The sequence below is a fragment of the Elgaria multicarinata genome, chromosome 10 (genome assembly GCF_023053635.1).
Source record: "Elgaria multicarinata webbii isolate HBS135686 ecotype San Diego chromosome 10, rElgMul1.1.pri, whole genome shotgun sequence".
In the NCBI taxonomy this organism is placed as follows: Eukaryota; Metazoa; Chordata; class Lepidosauria; order Squamata; family Anguidae; genus Elgaria; species Elgaria multicarinata.
Window position 1 is genome coordinate 93,021,883 of NC_086180.1, and position 21,480 is coordinate 93,043,362.

Consider the following 21,480-nt stretch of genomic DNA (forward strand, 5'->3'; position numbering starts at 1 on the left):
GTCAGCAAATTCGATATCAATTCCTTAATTTCTTTTTTACATTTAAAATCTTCAAATAGTGACAGTAATGCAACTTTTGGTGTTCGTTCTATCTTCATTCCCACAATTTCTTCAATCTCTAAAAATACCATCTTCCACAATTTTTGAACATATTTGCATTCCCACCACATATGTAAATACGTTCCTTTTCCCCCACATCCTCTCCAACAATTTGCTGAATGCTGATTATTTATCTTATTTAATCTAACCGGGGTTAGGTACCACCTCCATATAATTTTAAAGTAATTCTCTTTTATTCTCACTGACATATTTCTCAACACTCTTTGTTTCCATAGTCCCTCCCAGCTCTGTTGTCCTATTTGTACTTTCAAATCTGTCTCCCAAACCATTTTCCCTGAACTATCCATCGACCCTTTCTCCAACAGTATTCTATATATTTCACTCATTTTTATTTTTTCTATTTAAAACTTTACTTAATCTACTCTTTAATTCCTACGGGAAATTCTTTAACATTATTACTCAATAATAATTATTATTACCGGTGGTAAAGGGGAGCTGCTCGAAAGCAGCTCCCCTTTATATTTACTCCAAATCTCCCAGTGAAACCTCAAGAGCGGATTACCTATACTTTCAGCCCATTTTTTTCGCCTTCCCTAAAGAATACCATAAATACCATTTATTCTTATTTACCCTTGCTTTCTTATCCCCATTACAATAATTATTTATATTTTGCCAACTTTTTATCTCTGATTCTGAAATTTTTATTGGTAACATCCTGAGCACAAAGTTAATTTTTGCAAAATCTTCATTTTTATTAATGCAATTCTTCCAAACCAGGATAAATTTAATCTTTTATATTTTTCCAATTTTACTAAAATCTCTTTTTTTAAACTATTTAAGTTTAAATAGAAACTCTCATTTCTATTCCTTTCCCTTCCCATTCCTTCTCTTCCTTTTTATTATAATTGAATAACATCATCTCTGATTTGGATCAATTTATTCTTAACCCAGTAATTTCCTCAAATTCTCTCAGTTGCTGTTTAATTCTTTCCATCTTTCTTACTGGATTTTTAATAGTTAGTAAAGTATCATCCGCAAACATATTCATTTTTTTTTTTATATCCCCTATTCCTTCTATCTCCCCATCATCTCTTATTGCATTCGCCAATAATTCCATAACCATTACAAACAGGACCAGCGAGAGTGGACATCCTTGTCTTGTCCCTCTGGCTAGTCGTATCTTATCCGTGACTCCGTCGTTCACTACCACTACGGCTGTATTTTGAGAGTATAATTGTTCTATTATAGCTTTAAATTTATTTCGAAATCCCATTTTATGGTTTCTCTATGGGCAAGTACTGTCCTTTGTTTTAGTACGTCCCCCAATGAGGTAAGTCAACCAAACTCACCAGACGCACATTACTAGGTGGGACAAATATAAAAAGCACCAAAAGTTGCGCCGAAACCACGTTCCGATACCCGTTCTGTGCAAATGTCTGTATTGCGCAAAATGGGCCGTAACAACAGCTTCCCATTGAGGTAACTCAACCAAACTCACCAGATGCTGATCCCTAAGCGGGACACATTTAAAAAGCTCCCAAAGTTGCCCCATAACCCCGTTCCGATACCCATTCCGAGCAAAAGTCCGTATTGCGCAAAACGGGCCGTAACGACAGCTTCCCAATGGGATAACTCAACCAAACTGTCCAGACGCTGATCCCTAGGTGGGACACATATAAAAAGGTCCAAAAGATGCCCTGAAACCACGTTCCGATATGTTCAGATGCCCTGAAACCACGTTGTTACTGTGGAGTAACTCTAATCAAATGTGTTTACTTGGAATTGTTATTTTTTAAAGAGTACAAAGACCAACGTTTTTGAAGAAGGTACTTCGAAACAAGGAATAACATGAACCTTGTTGACTAAATTTGGTCTTAATATACTGTTGTGATTAGATTAAAGTGTTTGATGTCTATGGGTCGGATTTTCTGCAATGATTGTTTAAAATTTGGTTTGAAATGATTGTTAAGTACAATTGAATGCTATTGATATGTAATGAAATGCTACACTGATGTGGTAGTTAATTTTTGTAGACTTGTATTAGCATTGGATTTTAAATAGTTATTTTAGTAAAAACAAGTGAGTATAATTTTTTGAACAACAATTTAATTCATTGGGTTTATTTTGTTTCTACGGTGGTTGCCTTTTGGGTTCCTTTTGTTCACATTTTCACCACCACTGCCTCCCTTACTAAAGTCAACCAAACCCACCAGACGCACATTACTAGGTGGGACAGATATAAAAAGCTCCAAAATTTGCCCCCAAACCACGTTCCGATAAACGTTCTGGGCAAAAGTCCATCTTGCGCTAAATGGACCGTGACAACAGCTTCCCAAAGAGGTAAGTTAATGGACACACATTATTAGGTGGAACACATATAAAAACCTCCAAAAGTTGCCCCGAAACCACATTCCGATACCCGTTCTGGGCAAAAGTCCGTATTGCGCAAAACGGGCCGTGACGACAGCTTCCCAATGAGGTAAGTCAACCAAACTCACAAGATGCACATTACTAGGTGGGACAAATATGAAAAGCACCAAAAGTTGCCTCGAAACCACGTTCTGATACCTGTTCCGGGCAAACGTCTGTATTGGGCAAATGGGCTGTAATGGGAACTTCTCAATAAGGTAAGTCAACCGAACTCAACAGACACACATTACCACGTGGAACACATATAAAAAGCACCAAAAGTTGCCCTGCAACCTCATTCCGATATCCGTTCCGGGCAAAAGTCCGTATTGCGCAAAACGGGCCGTGACGACAGCTTATTTATTTATTTATTTATTTAAGTATTTTTATGCCGCCATTCAGCCAAAAAAGGCTCTCATGGCAGCTTACAAAAGTATTTCTTGACAGTCCCTGCCCACAGGCTTACAATCTAAAAGACATGACACAAAAGGAAAGGGGATTGGGAGGGAGGAGGAGGAGGGGGAAAAGGAAAGCAAATTCAGGCACTACAATCTTAGTTGGAAAGTTCAGCAGTTACAGGAGACAGCAGGAGGGAGGGGGCTCTCAGCTGGAGACCCATCCAGACCCAGGCACGGTGGAGAGGTGCCTGGCTGCTGATTCCTCCCTCACTGGTGGTCTCTGCAGAGACAGTTGGTAGCAGGAGGGAGGGGGCTCTCAGCTGGAGCTGGACCCAGGCACGGTGGAGAGATGCCTGGCTGCTGCTTCCTCCCTCACTGGTGGCCTCTGCAGAGACAGTTGGTAGCAGGAGGGAGGGGGCTCTCAGCTGGAGCTGGACCCAGGCACGGTGGAGAGGTGCCTGGCTGCTGCTTCCTCCTAATGAGGCAAGTCAAACAAACACACAAGATGCACATTACTAGTTGAGACACATATCAAAAGCTCCAAAAGTTACCCCAAAACAACGTTTCAATACCCGTTCCGGGCAAATGTCCGTATTCCGCAAAATGGGACGTAACAGCAGCTTCCCAATGAGGTAAGTAAACCAAACTCACCAGATGCATATTTTTAGATGTGACAAATATAAAAAACTCCAAATGTTGCCCTGAAACCACGTTCTGATACCCGTTCCGGGCAACTATTGTCAGTATTGTGCAAAACGGGCCGTAGCAACAGCTTCTTAATGAGGTAAGTCAACCAAACTCACCAGACGGACATTACTATGAGGGACAAATATTTAAAGCTCCAAAAGTTGCCCCGAAACCAAGTTCCGATACCTTTTCCTGGAAAAATACCGCGTTGCGCAAAACGGGCCGTGACGACAGCTTCCCAATGAGGCAAATCAACCAAACTCACCAGACACACATTAAAAGGTGGGTTACATATATAAAGCTCCAAAAGTTGCCCCAAACCACGTTCCGATACCCGTTCCGGGAAAAATTCCATATTGCGCAAAAGGGGCCATGACAACAGCTAACTTAAAGTTAACAGCTAAAGTTAACTTAACTTTGGTTAAGTTAACCAAACTTAACGGCCGCACTTCTCTAGGTGGAACACATATAAAAAGCTCCAAAAGTTGCCCTGAAACCCAAATAACCGTTCCGGGCAAAAGTCTGTATTGTGCAAAATGGGCCGTAGTGACAGCTTCCCACTGAGGTAAGTCAATGAAACACACCAGACGCACATTAATTGGTGGGATACATATAAAAAGCTCCAAAAGTTGCCCCAAAGCCACGTTCTGATACCTGTTTCGGGCAAAAGTCCGTATTGCGCAAAACAGGCTGTAACGACAGCTTCCCAATGAGGTAACTCAACCAAACTCACTAGACACTGACCACTAGGTGGGACAGATATAAAAAGCACCAAAAGTTGCCCTGACACCACGTTCCGATACCCGTTATGGGCAAAAGTCCGTATTGCACAAAATGGGCCGTAACGACAGCTTCCCAATGAGGTAAGTAAACCAAACTCACCAGATGCACATTACTAGATGTGATACATATAAAAAACTCCAAATGTTGCCCTGAAACCAGGTTCTGATACTCGTTCTGGGCAAAATCTTTATTGTGCAAAACGGGCCGTATCAACAGGTTCTTAATGAGGTAAGTCAACCAAACTCACCAGACGCACATTACTATGAGAGACACATATAAAAAGCTGCAGAAGTTGCCCCGAAACCAAATTTCGATACCCGTTCCAGGCAGAAGTCCATATTGCGCAAAATGGACCATAACGACAGCTTCCCAATGAGGTAAGTCAACCAAACTCACCAAACGCACATCACTAGGTGAGATATGTATAAAAAGCAACAAAAGTTTCCCCGAAATCACGGTCCGATACCCGTTATGGACAAAAGTCCATATTGCACAAAGCGGGCCGTAAAAATAGCTTCTTAATGAGGTAAGTCAAACAAACTCATCAGACGAACATTACTAGGTGGGACACACATAAAAAGCTCCAAAAGTTGCCCCGAAACCACATTCTGATACCCGTTCCAGGCAAAAAATCCGTATTGTGCAAAATGGGCCATAATGGGAACTTCCCAATGAGGTAACTCAACCAAACTCACCAGACACACATTACTAGGTGCGACAGATATAAAAAGCTCCAAATGTTGCCCCAAAACCACGTTCTGGTATTCGTTCCGGGCAAATGTCCGTATTGCGCAAAACGGGCTGTAATGACAGCTCCTCAATGAGGTAAGTCAACGAAACTCACCAGATGCACATTACTAGATGGGACACATATAAAGAGCTCCAAAAGTTGCCCCGAAACCATGTTCCAATACCCGTTCCGGGCAAAAGTCCATGTTGTGCAAAACGGGCCGTGACGACAGCTTCCCAAGGAGGTAAGTCAACCAAACTCACCAGACGCACATCACTAGGTGGGACAGATATAAAAAGCTCCAAATGTTGCCCTGAAACCACGATCCGAAATCCGTTCCTGGTAAAAGTCTGTATTGTGCAAAACGTGCTGTAACAAAAGCTTCCCAATGAGGTAAGTCAACCAAACTCACCAGACGCACATCACTAGGTTGAAAAAATATAAAAAGCTCCAAAAGTTGCCCCGAAACCACGTTCTGATACCAGTTCCGGGCAAAAGTCCATATGCGCAAAATAGGCCATAACGACTGCTTCCCAAAGAGGTAAGTCAACCAAACTCACCAGACGCACATTTTTAGGTCGGACACAAATAAAAAGCTGCAATAGTTTCCCCGAAACCGCGTTCCGATAACAATTCCGGACCAATGTCCGTATTGCGCAAAACGGGCAGTGACGACAGCTTCCCAATGAGTTAAGACAACCAAACTCATCAGACGCACATCACTATGTGGGACAGATATAAAAAGCTCCAAATGTTGCCCCGAAAGCGCGTTCCGATATCCGTTCTTGGTAAAAGTCTGTATTGTGTAAAACGGGCTGTAACGACAGCTTTCCAAAGAGGTAAGTCAACCGAACTCACCAGACATACATTACTAGGTGGAACAAATATAAAAAGCTCCAAATGTTGCCCCGAAATCACGTTCTGATATCTGTTCCTGGTAAAAGTCTGTATGCGCTAAACAGGCTGTAACGACAGCTTCCCAAAGAGGTAAGACAACCAAACTCACCAGATGCACATTATTAGGTCAGACACATTCCCATCAAAACAGGCTAACATACTGATTTACAATGAAACACATTCTCACGGCCGGGTTTCCAATGCATTTCCATGGGTCTACTCTGAATAGGACTATTTTCGTGTTTTTTATATACATGAGAGCCTCGTGTGGCGCAGAGCAGTAAAGCAGCAGTTTCTGCAGCTGAAACTCTCCCCATGGCCTGATTTCGATCCCAGCAGAAGCTGGTTCTCAGGCAGTCGGCTCAGGTCGACTCAGCCTTCCATCCTCCCGAGGTCGGTAAAATGAGTACCCAGTTAGCTGGCGGAAAGGTAATAACAGCCGGGGAAGGCAACGGCAAACCACCCCGCTATAAGGCCTGGCAAGAAAACGTAAGCGAAAGCTGGCATCCCTCCAAGAGTCAGTAATGAGAGGTTCCTTTCCTTTCCTTATATACATGACAAAACTTTTATGTTTTATTGCCAATTCTATTTCAACTCTGCAACCAAACGCTCCAAAGGAGTCTCTATTATATTTCAGGAGATTTAGCGTTTTTGACATCATTGGTAACACAGCACAAAATGTCCTTTTATGGGAAACGCAATATCTGTCCATTCCCATCAAAACAGGCTAACATACTGATTTACAATGAAACATGTTCTCACGGCCGGGTTTCCAATGTATTTCCATGGGTCTACTCTGAGTAGGACTATTTTCGTGTTACTTTATATACATGACGTAAGTTTTACGTTTTGTTGCCAATTCTATTTCAACTCTGGAATAAAACGCTCTATGGGAGTCACTACTGTATTGCAGGAGATTGAGCGTTTTTGACGTTATTGGTAACGTATCACAAAAAGTCCTTTTTAAGAGAAACCCAATCAAAAGAGGCCAATATACTAATTTACATTTAAATGTGTCCTCATGGCCTGGTTTCCAATGCATTTCCATTGGTCTTCTCTGAGTAGGACTATTTTCGTTTTTCTTTATAAACATGACATAAGTTTTGTGTTTTGTTGCCAATTCTATTTCAACTCTGCAATAAAACGCTCTATGGGAGTCTCTACTGTATTGCTGGAGATTGAGCGTTTTTGACATCATTGGTAACACATCACAAAAAGTCCTTTTTAAGAGAAACTCAAAATCTGTCCTATATAGTAAAACAGGCTAACATACTGATTTACAATGAAACGCGTTCTCACGGCCGGGTTTCCAACTCATTTCCATGGGTCTACTCTGAGTAGGACTATTTTTGTGTTTCTTTATATACACGATGTAAGTTTTATGTTTTGTTGCCTGTACTGTTTGCACTATGCAATAAAACCCTCTATGGGAGTCTCTACTATCTTGCAGGAGATTGAGAGTTTTTGACATTATTGGTTACATATCACAAAAAGTCCTTTTTAAGAGAAACACAATATCTGTTCATCCCCATCAAAATAGGCTAACATGCTGATTTACAATGAAACGCGTTCTCAAGGCCTGATTTCCAATGCATTTCCCTTGGGACTACTCTGAGTAGGACTATTTTTGTGTTTCTTTATATACATGACGTAGTTTTGTTGTTGTTGCCAGTACTGTTTAAACTATGCAATAAAACCCTCTATGGGAGTCTCTACTATATTGCATGAGATTGAGCGTTTTTTACATCCCTGGTAACAATCACAAAAAGTCCTTTTATGGGAAACGCAATATCTGTCCATTCCCATCAAAACAGGCTAACATGCTGATTTACAATGAAACGCGTTCTCAAGGCCGGGTTTCCAATACATTTCCATGGGTGTATTCTTAGTAGGACTATTTTATTTAAAATCGGGAATAAAACCCTCTATGGGAGTCTCTACTATATTGCAGGAGATTGAGCGTTTTTGACGTTATTGGTCACATATCACAAAAAGTCCTTCTTAAGAGAAACGCAATATCTGTCCACACCCATCAAAACAGGCCAATATACAGATTTACTTTGCAATGCGTTCTCAAGGCCTGATTTCCAATGCATTTACATTGGTCTACGCAATATCTATTCCATCCCCATCAAAACAGGCCAATGTACTAATTTCCATTAAAATGTGTTCTCACAGACTGGTTTCCAATGAATTTCTTTGGGACTACTATGAGGAGGACTATTTTCGTGTTTCTTTATAAACATGACGTATGATTTGTGTTTTGTTGCCACTTCTTTTTAAACTCTGCAATAAAACGCCCCTAAAAAGTCTCTACTGTGTTGCAGGAGATTGAGCGTTTTTGACGTCATTGGTAATGTGTCACAAACAGTCCTCTTAAACAGGAACGCAATATCTGCCAATCACCATCAAAATAGGCCAATATACTGAGTTACATTGAAATGCGTTCTCACGGCCTGGTTTTCAATGCATTTCCATGGGTCTACTCCGAGTAGGGCTATTTTTGGGTTTCTTTATAACAATGACATAGGTTTTGTGTTTTGTTGCCAGTACTGTTGAAACTATGCAATAGAACACTCTATAGGAGTCTCTACTATATAGCAGGAGATTGAGCGTTTTTGATGTCATTGATAGCATACCACAAAAAGTCCTTTTTTTAATTTTTAATTTTCTACAATACTTAAACATACACCATTACTATTAAAAAAACATACTACATAATTGTTAATTAACATTAATATCATCAAACATAATCAAACTTAACATATAAGTGCACCCCCCACCTCGGGATCTCATTCCTGATTTCAAAATCTCATACTTTCTTCTGCTGCTAGTTTCCCACTTCCCTTAGAAAACACAAATATTAGGAACTGTTTTCAGATTCCTTCAAAATCATTTGTTTTAGCTTATACCTCTTCTCACAATACTACAAGTCAATTTGTCATTAATAGCTATATCCCATACTTCTTTGTACCATTCTTCAATACAATAATCTCCTTGAATCTTCCAGTTCCTAGCTACAATCAATCTTGCTGCACTCAGCAAATTTGTTATCAATTCCTTAATTTCTTTTTTATATTTTAAATCTTCAAATAGTGACAGTAATGCAACTTTTGGTGTTCGTTCTATCTTCATTCCCACAATTTCTTCAATCTCTAAAAACACCATCTTCCAAAATTTTTGTACAGATTTGTATTCCCACCACATATGTAAATACGTTCCTTTCCCCCCACATCCTCTCCAACAATTTGCTGAATGCTGATTATTTATCTTATTTAATCTAACCTGGGTTAGGTACCACCTCCATATAATTTTAAAGTAATTCTCTTTTATTCTCACTGACATATTTTTTAACGCTCTTTGTTTTCATAGTCCCTCCCAGCTCTATTGTCCTATTTGTACATTCAAATCTGTCTCCCAAACTATTTTCTCTGAACTTTCCATTGACCCTTTCTCCAACAAAATTCTATATATTTCAATCATTAACCCTTTTGACGCTATTCTTTTTCCTTTATCATTTTCTTTTTTAACTTTTAATTCCTCAAATTTTGTCAACTCTCTACAACCTCCATTTTCTCTTACCCACTTTTTGGTCCACTGTTCTAATTGCCAATAATTTAACCAAGTTAATTTTTTGTCTTTTAAAACCTCTTCCAAATCCTCTCTTGTATTCATTTCTTTTAACCAATCCTTTAATTTCATTTTATTTTTTTCTATTAAAACTTTACTTAATCTACTCTTTAATTCCTCCGGGAAATTCATTAACATTATTACCGGTGATAAAGGGGAGCTGCTCGAAAGCAATTCCCCTTTATATTTACTCCAAATCTCCCAGTGAAACTTCAAGAGCGGATTATTCTACATTTTGGGAATAGAAACCAAATGCACAGTTACAAGATGGGGGACACTTGGCTCAGCAATACTACAAACGAGAAAGATCTTGGAATTGTTGTAGATCACAAGCTGAATAGGAGCCAACAGTGCGATATGGCTGCAAGAACGGCAAATGCTATTTTGGGCTGCATTAATAGAAGTATAGCTTCCAAATCACGTGAGGTACTGGTTCCTCTCTATTCGGCCCTGGTTAGGCCTCATCTAGAGTATTGTGTCCAGTTCTGGGCTCCACAATTCAAGAAGGACGCAGACAAGCTGGAGCGTGTTCAGAAGAGGGCAACCAGGATGATCAGAGGTCTAGAAACAAAGCCCTATGAAGAGAGACTGAAAGAACTGGGCATGTTTAGCCTGGAGAAGAGAAGATTGAGGGGAGACATGATAGCACTCTTCAAATACTTGAAGGGTTGTCACACAGAGGAGGGCCGGGGTCTCTTCTCTGTCATCCCAGAGTGCAGGACACGGAATAACGGGCTCAAGTTAAAGGAAGCCAGATTCCGGCTGGACATCAGGAAAAACTTCCTAACTGTTTAGAGCAGTGCGATGGTGGAATCAGTTACCTAGGGAGGTTGTGGGCTCTCCCACACTAGAGGCATTCAAGAGGCAGCTGGACAAGCATCTGTCAGGGATGCTTTAGGGTGGATTCCTGCATTGAGCAGGGGGTTGGACTCGATGGCCTTGTAGGCCCCTTCCAACTTTGCGATTCTATGATTCTATGATACCTATACTTTCAGCCCATTTTTTCTTCCTTCTCTAAAGAATACGTGTTCCAACTTCATCTCAATATTACTTGTGGTTTTATCCTCCATCCAATCTAAATCTCCTACTCCTATAATTGCTTCCACAATATGCCTTAACCTATTAGCTATATAATATAGATTAATATTTGGGAGACCCAATCCTCCCTTTTTTTGACTTAAATACCATTTATTCTTATTTACCCTTGCTTTCTTGTCCCCATTACAATAATTGTTTATGATATTTTGCCAAGTTTTTATCTCTAAATCTGAAATTTTTATTGGAAACATCCTGAGCACAAAGTTAATCTTTGCTAAAATCTTCATTTTTATTAATGCTATTCTTCCAAACCAGGATAAATTTAATCTTTTATATTTTTCCACTATTTTTCAAAACAGGCCAATATATTAATTTACTTTTACATGTGTTCTCATGGACTGGTTTCCAATGAATTTCCATGGGACTACTATGAGACGGACTGTTTTCGTGTTTCTTTAGAACCATGACGTAAGATTTGCGTTTTGTTGCCAATTCTATTTCAACTCTGCAATAAAACGCTCCAAAGGAGTCTCCATTATATTGCAGGAGATTGACCGTTTTTGACATCATTGGTAACACATCACAAAAAGTCCTTTTTAAGAGAAACGCAACATCTGTCTAACCCCATCAAAACAGGCCAATAAACAGATTTACATTTAAATGTGTTCTCACAGCCGGGTTTCCAATGCACTTCCATGGGTCTACTCTGAGTAAAACAATTTTCGTGTTTTTTTATAAACATGATGTAACTTCTGTATTTTGTTGCCAATTCAGTTTAAAATCTCCAATAAAACACCCTTTTTGACATCATTGGTAACATATCACAAAAAATCATTTTTAAAAGAAACGCAATATCTGCCCATCCCCATGAAAAAAGGCCACTATACTGATTTACGTTCTCATTGCCTTGTCTACAATGCATTTCCATTGGTCTATTACCGTATTTCTGAATAAACTTGAAGTAAGATTTGTGTTTTGCTGCCAGTTGTAATTAAACGCTGCAATAAAATGCTCCATATGCCTCTCTACTATACTGCAGGAGATTGAGCGTTTTTGATGTCATTAGTAACATATCACAAAAAGTCCTTTTTAAGAGAAACGCAATATCTGTCCATCCCAATCAAAAGAGGCCAATATATTAATTTAAATTTAAATGCATTCTCATGGCCAGGTTTCCAATGAATTAACTTGGTTCTACTGTGAGGAGGACTATTTTCGTGTTTCCTTATAAACAGTACGTAAGATTTTGTTTTGTTGCCAGTACTGTTTACTCTGCAATAACATGCTCTATACTGCAGGAGATAGAGCGTTTTTGCCTTCATTGGTAACACATCACAAAAAGTCCTTTTTAAGAGAAACGCAATATCTGTCCATCCCCATCAAAACAGGCCAATATACTGATTTATATTGAAAGGCGTTCCCAAGGCCTGGTTTCCAATGAATTTCCATGGGTCTACTCTGAGTTGGACTATTTTCGTGTTTCTTTATAAATATGACGTAAGTTTTGTGTTTTGTTGCCAATTCTATTTCAACTACGCAATAAAAAGCTCCATAGGAGTCTCTGTTATATTGCAGGAGATTGAGCGTTTTTGAAGTGATTGGTAACATGCCACAAAAAGTCCTTTTAAAGAGAAACACAATATCTATTCCATCCACATCAAAACAGGGCAATATACTAATTTCCATTTAAATGTGTTCTCACGGACTGGCTTCCAATGAATTTCCATGGGACTACTATGAGGAGGACTATTTTCGTGTTTCTTTATAAACATGACGTAAGATTTCTGTTTTGTTGCCACTTCTTTTTAAACTCTAAAATAAAGCGCCTCTAAAGAGTCTCTGCTATGTTGCAGGAGATTGAGCGTTTTTGACGTCATTGGTAACATATCAAAAAAGTCCTTTTTAAGAGGAACGCAATATCTGCCAATCCCCCTCAAAATAGGCTAATATACTGCATACTCACGACCTGGTTTTCATTGCATTTCCATGGGTCTGCTCTTAGTAGGACTATTTTCGTGTTTTTTATATAAATGTCGTTTTGTGTTTTGTTGCCAGTACTGTTTAAACAATGCAATAAAACCCTCTATGGGAGTCTCTACTATATTGCAGGAGATTGAGCATTTTTGACGTCATTGGTAACATACCACAAAAAGTCCTTTTTAAGAGAAACACATCCACTTTTTTGATGTGGATGGACAGATGTTGCATTTCTCTTACAAAGGACTTTTTGTGATTTGTTACCAATGATGTCAAAAACGCTCAATCTCCTGCCGTATAATAGAGACTCCTATGGAGCGTTTTATTGCAGAGTTGAAATAGATTTGTAAAATACAAAATAGCAAATGCTATTGGGCTGCATTAATAGAAGTATAGCTTCCAAATCACGTGAGGTACTGGTTCCTCTCTATTCGGCCTTGGTCTACTCTGAGTAAAACAATTTTCGTGTTTTTTTATAAACATGATGTAACTTCTGTATTTTGTTGCCAATTCAGTTTAAAATCTCCAATAAAACTCGTTCTCAAGGTCGGGTATCCAATACATTTCCAAGGGTCTACTCTGAGTAGAATGATTTTCGTGTTTCTTTATAACAATGTGTTTTGTGTTTTGTTGCCAGTTGTGATTAAACTCTGCAATAAAACGCCCCTAAAGAGTATCTATTATACTGCAGGAGATTGAGAGTTTTTGACGTGATTGGTAACATGCCACAAAAAGTCCTTTTTAAGAGAAACGCAATATCTATTCCATCCACATCAAAACAGGGCAATATACTAATTTCCATTTAAATGTGTGCTCACGGAGTGGTTTCCAATGAATTTCCATGGGACTACTATGAGGAGGACTATTTTCGTGTTTCTTTATAAACATGACGTAAGATTTCTGTTTTGTTGCCACTTCTTTTTAAACTCTAAAATAAAGCGCCTCTAAAGAGTCTCTGCTATGTTGCAGGAGATTGTGCGTTTTAGACGTCATTGGTAACATATCACAAAAAGTCATTTTTAAGAGGAACACAATATCTCCCAATCCCCCTAAAACTAGGCCAATATACTGATTTACGTTGAAATGCGTTTTCACGACCTTGTTTTCAATGCATTTCCATGGGTCTCCTCTGAGTAGGACTATTTTTCGGTTTCTTTATAACACTGACTTAGGTTTTGTGTTTTGTTGCCAGTACAGTTGAAACTATGCAATAGAACGCTCTATAGGAGTCTCTCTTATATTGCAGGAGAATGAGCGTTTTTGACGTGATTGGTAACATACCACAAAAAGTCCTTTTTAAGAGAAACGCAATATCTGTCCATCCCCATCAAAACAGTCCAATATACTGATCTATAGTGAAACGCGTCCTGACGGTCTGGTTTTCAATGAATTTCCATGGGTCTACTCTGAGTAGGACTATTTCTGTGTTTATTTATAACAATGACATAAGTTTTGTGTTTTGTTGCCAGTTGTGATTAAACAATGCAATAGAACGCACTATAGGAGTCTCTGTTATATTGCAGGAGAATGAGCGTTTTTGACGTGATTGGTATGCCACAAAAAGTCCTTTTTATGAGAAACCCAATATCTATTCCATCCACATCAAACCAGGGCAATATACTAATTTCCATTTAAATGTGTTCTCACGGACTGGCTTCCAATGAATTTCCATGGGACTACTATGAGGAGGACTATTTTCGTGTTTCTTTATAAACATGATGTAAGATTTCTGTTTTGTTGCCACTTCTTTTTAAACTCTAAAATAAAGCGCCTCTAAAGAGTCTCTGCTATGTTGCAGGAGATTGAGCGTTTTTGACGTCATTGGTAACATATCAAAAAAGTCCTTTTTAAGAGGAACGCAATATCTGCCAATCCCCCTCAAAATAGGCTAATATACTGCATACTCACAACCTGGTTTTCATTGCATTTCCATGGGTCTGCTCTTAGTAGGACTATTTTCGTGTTTTTTATATAAATGTCGTTTTGTGTTTTGTTGCCAGTACTGTTTAAACAATGCAATAAAACCCTCTATGGGAGTCTCTACTATATTGCAGGAGATTGAGCATTTTTGACGTCATTGGTAACATACCACAAAAAGTCCTTTTTAAGAGAAACACATCCACTTTTTTGATGTGGATGGACAGATGTTGCATTTCTCTTACAAAGGACTTTTTGTGATTTGTTACCAATGATGTCAAAAACGCTCAATCTCCTGCCGTATAATAGAGACTCCTATGGAGCGTTTTATTGCAGAGTTGAAATAGATTTGTAAAATACAAAATAGCAAATGCTATTGGGCTGCATTAATAGAAGTATAGCTTCCAAATCACGTGAGGTACTGGTTCCTCTCTATTCGGCCTTGGTTAGACCTCATCTAGAGTATTGTGTCCAGTTCTGGGGTCCACAATTCAAGAAGGATGCAGGCAAGCTGGAGCGTGTTCAGAAGAGGGCAACCAGGATGATCAGAGGTCTAGAAACAAAGCCCTATGAAGAGAGACTGAAAGAACTGGGCATGTTTAGCCTGGAGAAGAGAAGATTGAGGGGAGACATGATAGCACTCTTCAAATACTTAAAAGGTTGTCACACAGAGGAGGGCCAGGATCTCTTCTCGATCCTCCCAGAGTGCAGGACAGAGTGTTAAATGTTAGGAAAGGTGAGACTATGGTCATCCAGTGAAGGACTTGCAGTCAGAAAAGATATTTGAGGCAAAGGGAGACTGTATCACACAAAAGCTTCAAAGTACAGTGATATCTACAAAAGTAGGAATGAGTGAAGTTAATTTCAGATACATTGAATGACTCAATTGTTCTTTATTCCAGTGATTTTAACTTTAAGATGTTACATAGAACAGGCTTGTGTGCTGTGAAATCAGACATGTGAGCAAGACCATGTTTAGGTGGGCTTGGGGGCTGGGTATGTTGGTGGGCATGCCCCTTTGGGCATGCCTAAAATCCTACCTAAAATCCAGAATACACATATGGCTAGACTTGTGGCTGAGTATGTAGCCTGTCCATTCAACCTCTCTCAGCTGCTCCTTGCTCTCAGCGCTGGTTTCCCTAGAGGGATGTTTTTTATTAGGGATGTGCTCCGCTCCGATTAGGAGCGTAGAAGCAGTAGCGGATTGGCCTGCTCCGCCTTACCCAGAGGCGGAGTAGGAGCGGACCGCGGACCCCCTAGAAGCAAGGCGAAGAGAAGCGACCATTTTTCGGAGCTCCGAGTTCAGTCGGAGCGCTCCGGTCGCCATCTTGAAAACATTTCGCCATAGGATTGCATTGCGGCAAATAATCGCGCATAACTACGTTGTTTTTGAAGCTATCGTTCTGGAAATTCTTGTGCACAGAGAGTCGTGGATGGGGGTCATTTTGAGACCACTCTCACCTCTCTGCGTGCTGTGGTTCACGTGCAATATTTTTTTAAAAATCGGGTCAACCGCGGGGCTCAAACTGCGTTTCGGCTTTTCGCCCATAGGATTGCATTGAGGGAAAGAATTGGGGATAACTGGGGGGGGGTTTAAGCTATCGTTCTGAAAATTCTTGTGCACAGAGAGTCGTGGATGGGGGTCATTTTGAGACCACTCTCAACTTTCTGCGTGCTGTGGTTCACGTGCAATATTTTTTTAAAAATCGGGTCAACCGCAGGGCTCAAACGGCGTTTCGGCTTTTCGCCCATAGGATTGCATTGAGGGAAAGAATCGGGGATAACTGGGGGGGGGTTTAAGCTATCGTTCTGAAAATTCTTGTGCACAGAGAGTCGTGGATGGGGGTCATTTTGAGACCACTCTCAACTTTCTGCGTGCTGTGGTTCACGTGCAATATTTTTTTAAAAATCGGGGTTTGGGTTTTTTTTTTTTATTATTATTATTTTTTTGGAAGCGATGACAGGCACATTCAACTCCCAATCCTGATGAGAATTCATCTCCTCAGAAAGCATCCTCCTCCAATCCCAGCGTTGGAGGGGGGACTAAGGCAGACCCACCCTGAGAACTTTCTGTTTTGTGTCTCTTTGTGGGTTGGCGTTCGTGGAGGGAACACTTACTTAGCTAGTGCTCCTGCTTTGGAGATAGATTAATTTAATATAGGTTTAGTTTGGCGCGTGTGTGTGTTTGTTTGCTTCTTTCTGACTTGTAGCTTAGTTTGCCCTGTGTTTTCCCCTTACTTTGATTTAATATAAACTTTATTTTTGAATTTTGGAGTGTGTGGTTGGGTTGGTTGCCCCCCCCTTCCCTGTATTAAAGCCTGACTGTTCTGCTTTTGTGAAAGCTTTCTTTTGAAAGCATACACACACTTTTTGTCCCATTTCCCTACATTTATATTCTTAAACATATTTTATTATATTCTTTCACATAGTCCATTAGTATATATTCTCATACATATTATATTAGTATTCATATTTTGTTCTTCTTATAGTAGTGGTTGGTTCTTTTTCCCCCTCCCCTCTCTTAAATCCTGATTGTGTTTCCTTCTATCTTCTATATACCAAATATACCAAAAAAATTGGATTCTCTTTTTCTTCTCTGTGTAACTTCGACGGAGTGGGCTGCTTTTGTCAAGTTCAACAGGCAGCCACAGATTGAGCATTTTGGGGAAAGCATACGCACACCATTTCCCTATTCTTAAACATATTATTATTATATTCTTTGACATAGTCTTAGTAGTCTATTAGTATACATTCTCATACATATTAGTAGTAGTATTCATATTTTGTTCTTCTTATAGTAGTGGTTGTCCCATTTCTTGTCCCATTTCCCTACATTTATTAGTAATATTCTAAAACATATTATTATATTCTTGTAGATATTCTTAGTAGTATATTCTCATACATATTAGTAGTAGTATATTTTATTGTTCTTGTCCCATTTCCCTACATTTAAACATATTATATTCTTCTTATACATATTCTTAGTAGTACCTTATACATAGTATTAGTAGTATTAATATTTTGTTAGTCATCATGAAAAGAGAAAGCAGGCGTGCTGAAAGCAGCAAGGCTCAGTCTGCCAGCAGGGCTTCCTCTCCTCCTGTGAAACTCAAACGGGCAACTCCTTGGCTGACTGCTCCAAAACAGAAGCAGGACAAGCAGCAGGCAGAGCCACTCTCTTCTGCAACTTGTGCCCGGCGTTCTCTTTTTGAGGGTGGGAATGGGAAAAGTGCCCGTTTGCAAGAGGCACGTGGCAGCAGTGCCATTAGAGGAGGAGGAGTATCCCCAACTCCTTCATTCTCCTTTCAGCCCACGAGCCCGCTGATGGACCTAGACGAGGTCCTCAGCACAGTGGAGGGGGGGGAGGAGGAGGAGGCGGTGGGCCTCCAGGATGTGGGGGCTGAGGAGGAGCAGCAGCAGGCCGAGGCTCTCTCCCCAGTCTCATCCCACACCCCTGTTTCTGTGGCAACACCAGAGAGCTCAGGCGGGCAATTGGTGGTGTCACCACAGAAACGAAAGACAAGCATCGTGTGGGACCACTTTGAGTTGGGAGCGGATCCCCGCTTTGCTGTCTGTCGCCACTGCAAACTCAGCCTAAGCAGGGGTTCATCGACAGGGCATTATGGAACCAGCAGCATGAAGATGCATCTTCATAGGCAGCACCAGGCGATCTTGCTGGGGAAAGAGGCGGGCAAGGCGACTGGTTCCAGGGGAAAGCCGAAGGCTGCTGCTGGCACTGCCACTCTAAGCTCTCCATCTCCCATCCCCACAAGGGTTAGGCAGGCAACCCTGCAGGACATGGGGTGGGGGAAGTATTGACCCACAAGATGGCGTTTTCCAATGCCCACCCAGGGTGCTACTGTGTTGGGGCATCTGCCGGGACTGACTCCTCCCCAATACTAGATCTATGACATGTCACTCTGCCTGCCCCTCTGCTAGCCTGTCCTCCTCGGTGACCGACTCGCTGGGATGGTTTGCGTTTGCAATGCGTGACTAACTGCAATGCTGGCTTAGAAACCAGCCATCACTTCCTTGTGCCCCCAGAAATGCCCGCAGCCTGCCTGCCTGCCTGCCCGCCTCCCCCGGGGTGCTGCTGTGGTGGGGCATCTGCCAGGACTGACTCCTCGCCTACTCTGCCTGCCTCTCTGCCCGCCTGGTGCCTGGTTTGCTCCCAATCGTCCTCCTCTGTGCCCCTCAAGGCGTAACTGCTGGCTTAGAAAGAAACAACCAGCCATCTTTGCCTCACTTTGCGCCCACTTATGGGTTGGTTTGCTATGCGTTAGTGCTCAAGCCATCCTTGCGGCACTACAATGCATGCTGCCTGCCTGCTTTCCATTGATGGTGCTATATAAATAAATAATAATAATAATAATAATTCTCCCCTTCCCGCCTTGCAGCGATGGTGTATGTGTCTTGCTTTGACTAAGGGGAGAAGTCCTTCCTGCGCTCACTTAGACTTTATCAAATTCAATAATCCCTTTTTCAAATGTGCCAGAAGATTTAGGGTTATCTCGTGGCATGTTGGGATTGCCTTGGAACTGGCCCCATTGAGCTGTCTGCAATTGCAACTTTAAATCCCTGACATACTGGAGTGTTCAAATTTCAAAAGTTCCCCTAACATCAGGGGATGATGGGATTGCCTTGAAACTTGGTGTCCATGGGGACACATGGGTAAGCTGTCATGGGACCAAAGGATAGGTTTCTAACGTGCAAATTGACGTAGTTGTAGAATGGGACTTGATTTGGGGTGAGTTAAAAAGTTTAAGCCGCGCCAAAAATCAGGGGATGATGGGATTTGCTTGCAACTTGGCGTGCATGTGGACACATGGATAAGCTCTCCTGGTGCCGAGTTTGAGGTTTCTAACATGCAAATTGACGGAGCTATCCCAAGGGGTGTGAATGGGGTGCCCGATTTTCATAAATTCCCCAAAAATCAGGGGATGATGGGATTGCCTTGAAACTTGGCGTGCATGTGGACACGTGGATAAGCTATCATGGTGCTGAGTTTGAGGTTTCTAACGTGCAAATTGACGGAGCTATCTAAAGGGGTGTGAATTAGGGTTATGGGAGGTGCGTTAGAGGGTAGAGCCGCGCCAAAAATCAGGGGATGATGGGATTTGCTTGCAACTTGGCGTGCATGTGGACACATGGATAAGCTGCCCTGGTGCCGAGTTTGAGGTTTGTAACATGCAAATTGACGGAGCTATCCCAAGGGGTGTGAATGGGGTGCCCGATTTTCAAAAATTCGCCAAAAATCAGGGGATGATGGGATTGCCTTGAAACTTGGCGTGTGTGTGTATACGCCCATGAGGTGTCATGGTGCCAAACGTGAGGTTTCTAACTTCAACGGAAAAAAAGTTGTTTACTTTTTTAGCTTTCAATGCAAGCCTATGGGGGGGCAAAAACGGAGCTCCGGATCCGATCCGGAGCTCCGGGCGGAGCGGAGCGGAAGTGGGCGGAGCGGGGGCGGGGCGGAGCGACCCGCTCCGAAAAATGGCGGATCTGCAAGTGAAGCGGAGCGGGGGGTCCGTGCACACCCCTATTTTTTATGTCCTGGTTTGGCCACAGGCCGTTTTGTCAGGGGGCTTGTGTAATGGTTTGTGTGACAAAATCATCCATTTCTTTGGTTAACCTGTTAACCTCCCAGGCATATGTTCATATGAATGTATATCATTTTTTAAAAAACTGTTTATATATGTAAGGAAGGGCTTAACGGAAGGGGTATGTGTTTGATTTCGTTCTATCTGGGGGAGAGGGAGGGTATTGAGTGTTTAGTTTTGAGGTATATAGGGTTTAAAGTTGATGAAGCCCCTATCTGGACAGGGATAACCTAGCTTCAGTTGTCCATACTCTGGTAACCTCCAAATTAGATTACTGCAATGCCCTCTACATGGGGCAGCCTTTGAAGACGGGTCGGAAGCTGCAGCTTGTGCAAAATGCAGCAGCCAGATTGATAACTGGAACAAGGAGATTTGAACATATAACACCGTTTCTGGCCTGCTTGCATTGACTGCCTATACGTTTCTGAGCCCAGTTCAAGGTGCTGGTTTTAACCTATAAAGCCCTACACATCTTGGGACCACAATACCTGATGGAACACCTCTCCTGACATGAACCTACCCATACATTGCGCTCAACACCTAAGGTCCCCGTCCGAGTGCCTACTCCGAGGGAAGCTCCGAGGATGGCAACAAGGGAGAGGGCCTTTTCGTTAGTAGCCCCTGACTGTGGAATGATCTCCCTGACGAGGCTCGCCTGGCGCAAACACTGTTATCTTTCAGGTGCCAGGTCAAGACTTTTCTCTTCTCCCAGGCATTTAACAGCATTTAACAACGCTAAGTTTGTTTTTAACGGACCCCAGAACTGTTGTTTTTAAATGGATACTGTTGTTTTTATACTGTTGTTCTTATGTTTTTTGATGGTTTTAAATTTTGTATATTTTTTAATGTTTACTGTTTTTAACTTTTGTAAACTGCTTCAGGTAAGGGGCTGTATATAAATGTAATAAATAAATAAACAAATAAAATAAATAAATAAAATAAACTTAGTTTTGAGGGAGGATTTAGAGTGGTAATGAGGTAGGCTTAGGCTATTTAGTAATTATCCAAGTAAATAATAATGCCATCTATAGCACTGAAACATCATCTTGCATATAATAAACTTCTATTTTTTATCATTGTGTTACATCTGAGTGCCAGCTTGGTCTCTGTTTATGCTACTGCATACAATAGCACTTTACACCCAGCACCCATTTTCCCAAACAAGAAATAATAGTAAAAGTGATAGTTTCGACACCTATTTAGTGTTGACTGAGGCAGGTAGTACGTTAGCCAGGTCAGTTTGTACAGCTGACATGACGGTGATGTCCCACTCCTTGGGCTTTTTGTCCTCAGCATGAGGGGTAACAGGTGTAAGCCCAGATAAAGGAGGGGTGGACATCACAGTCTGCCATGC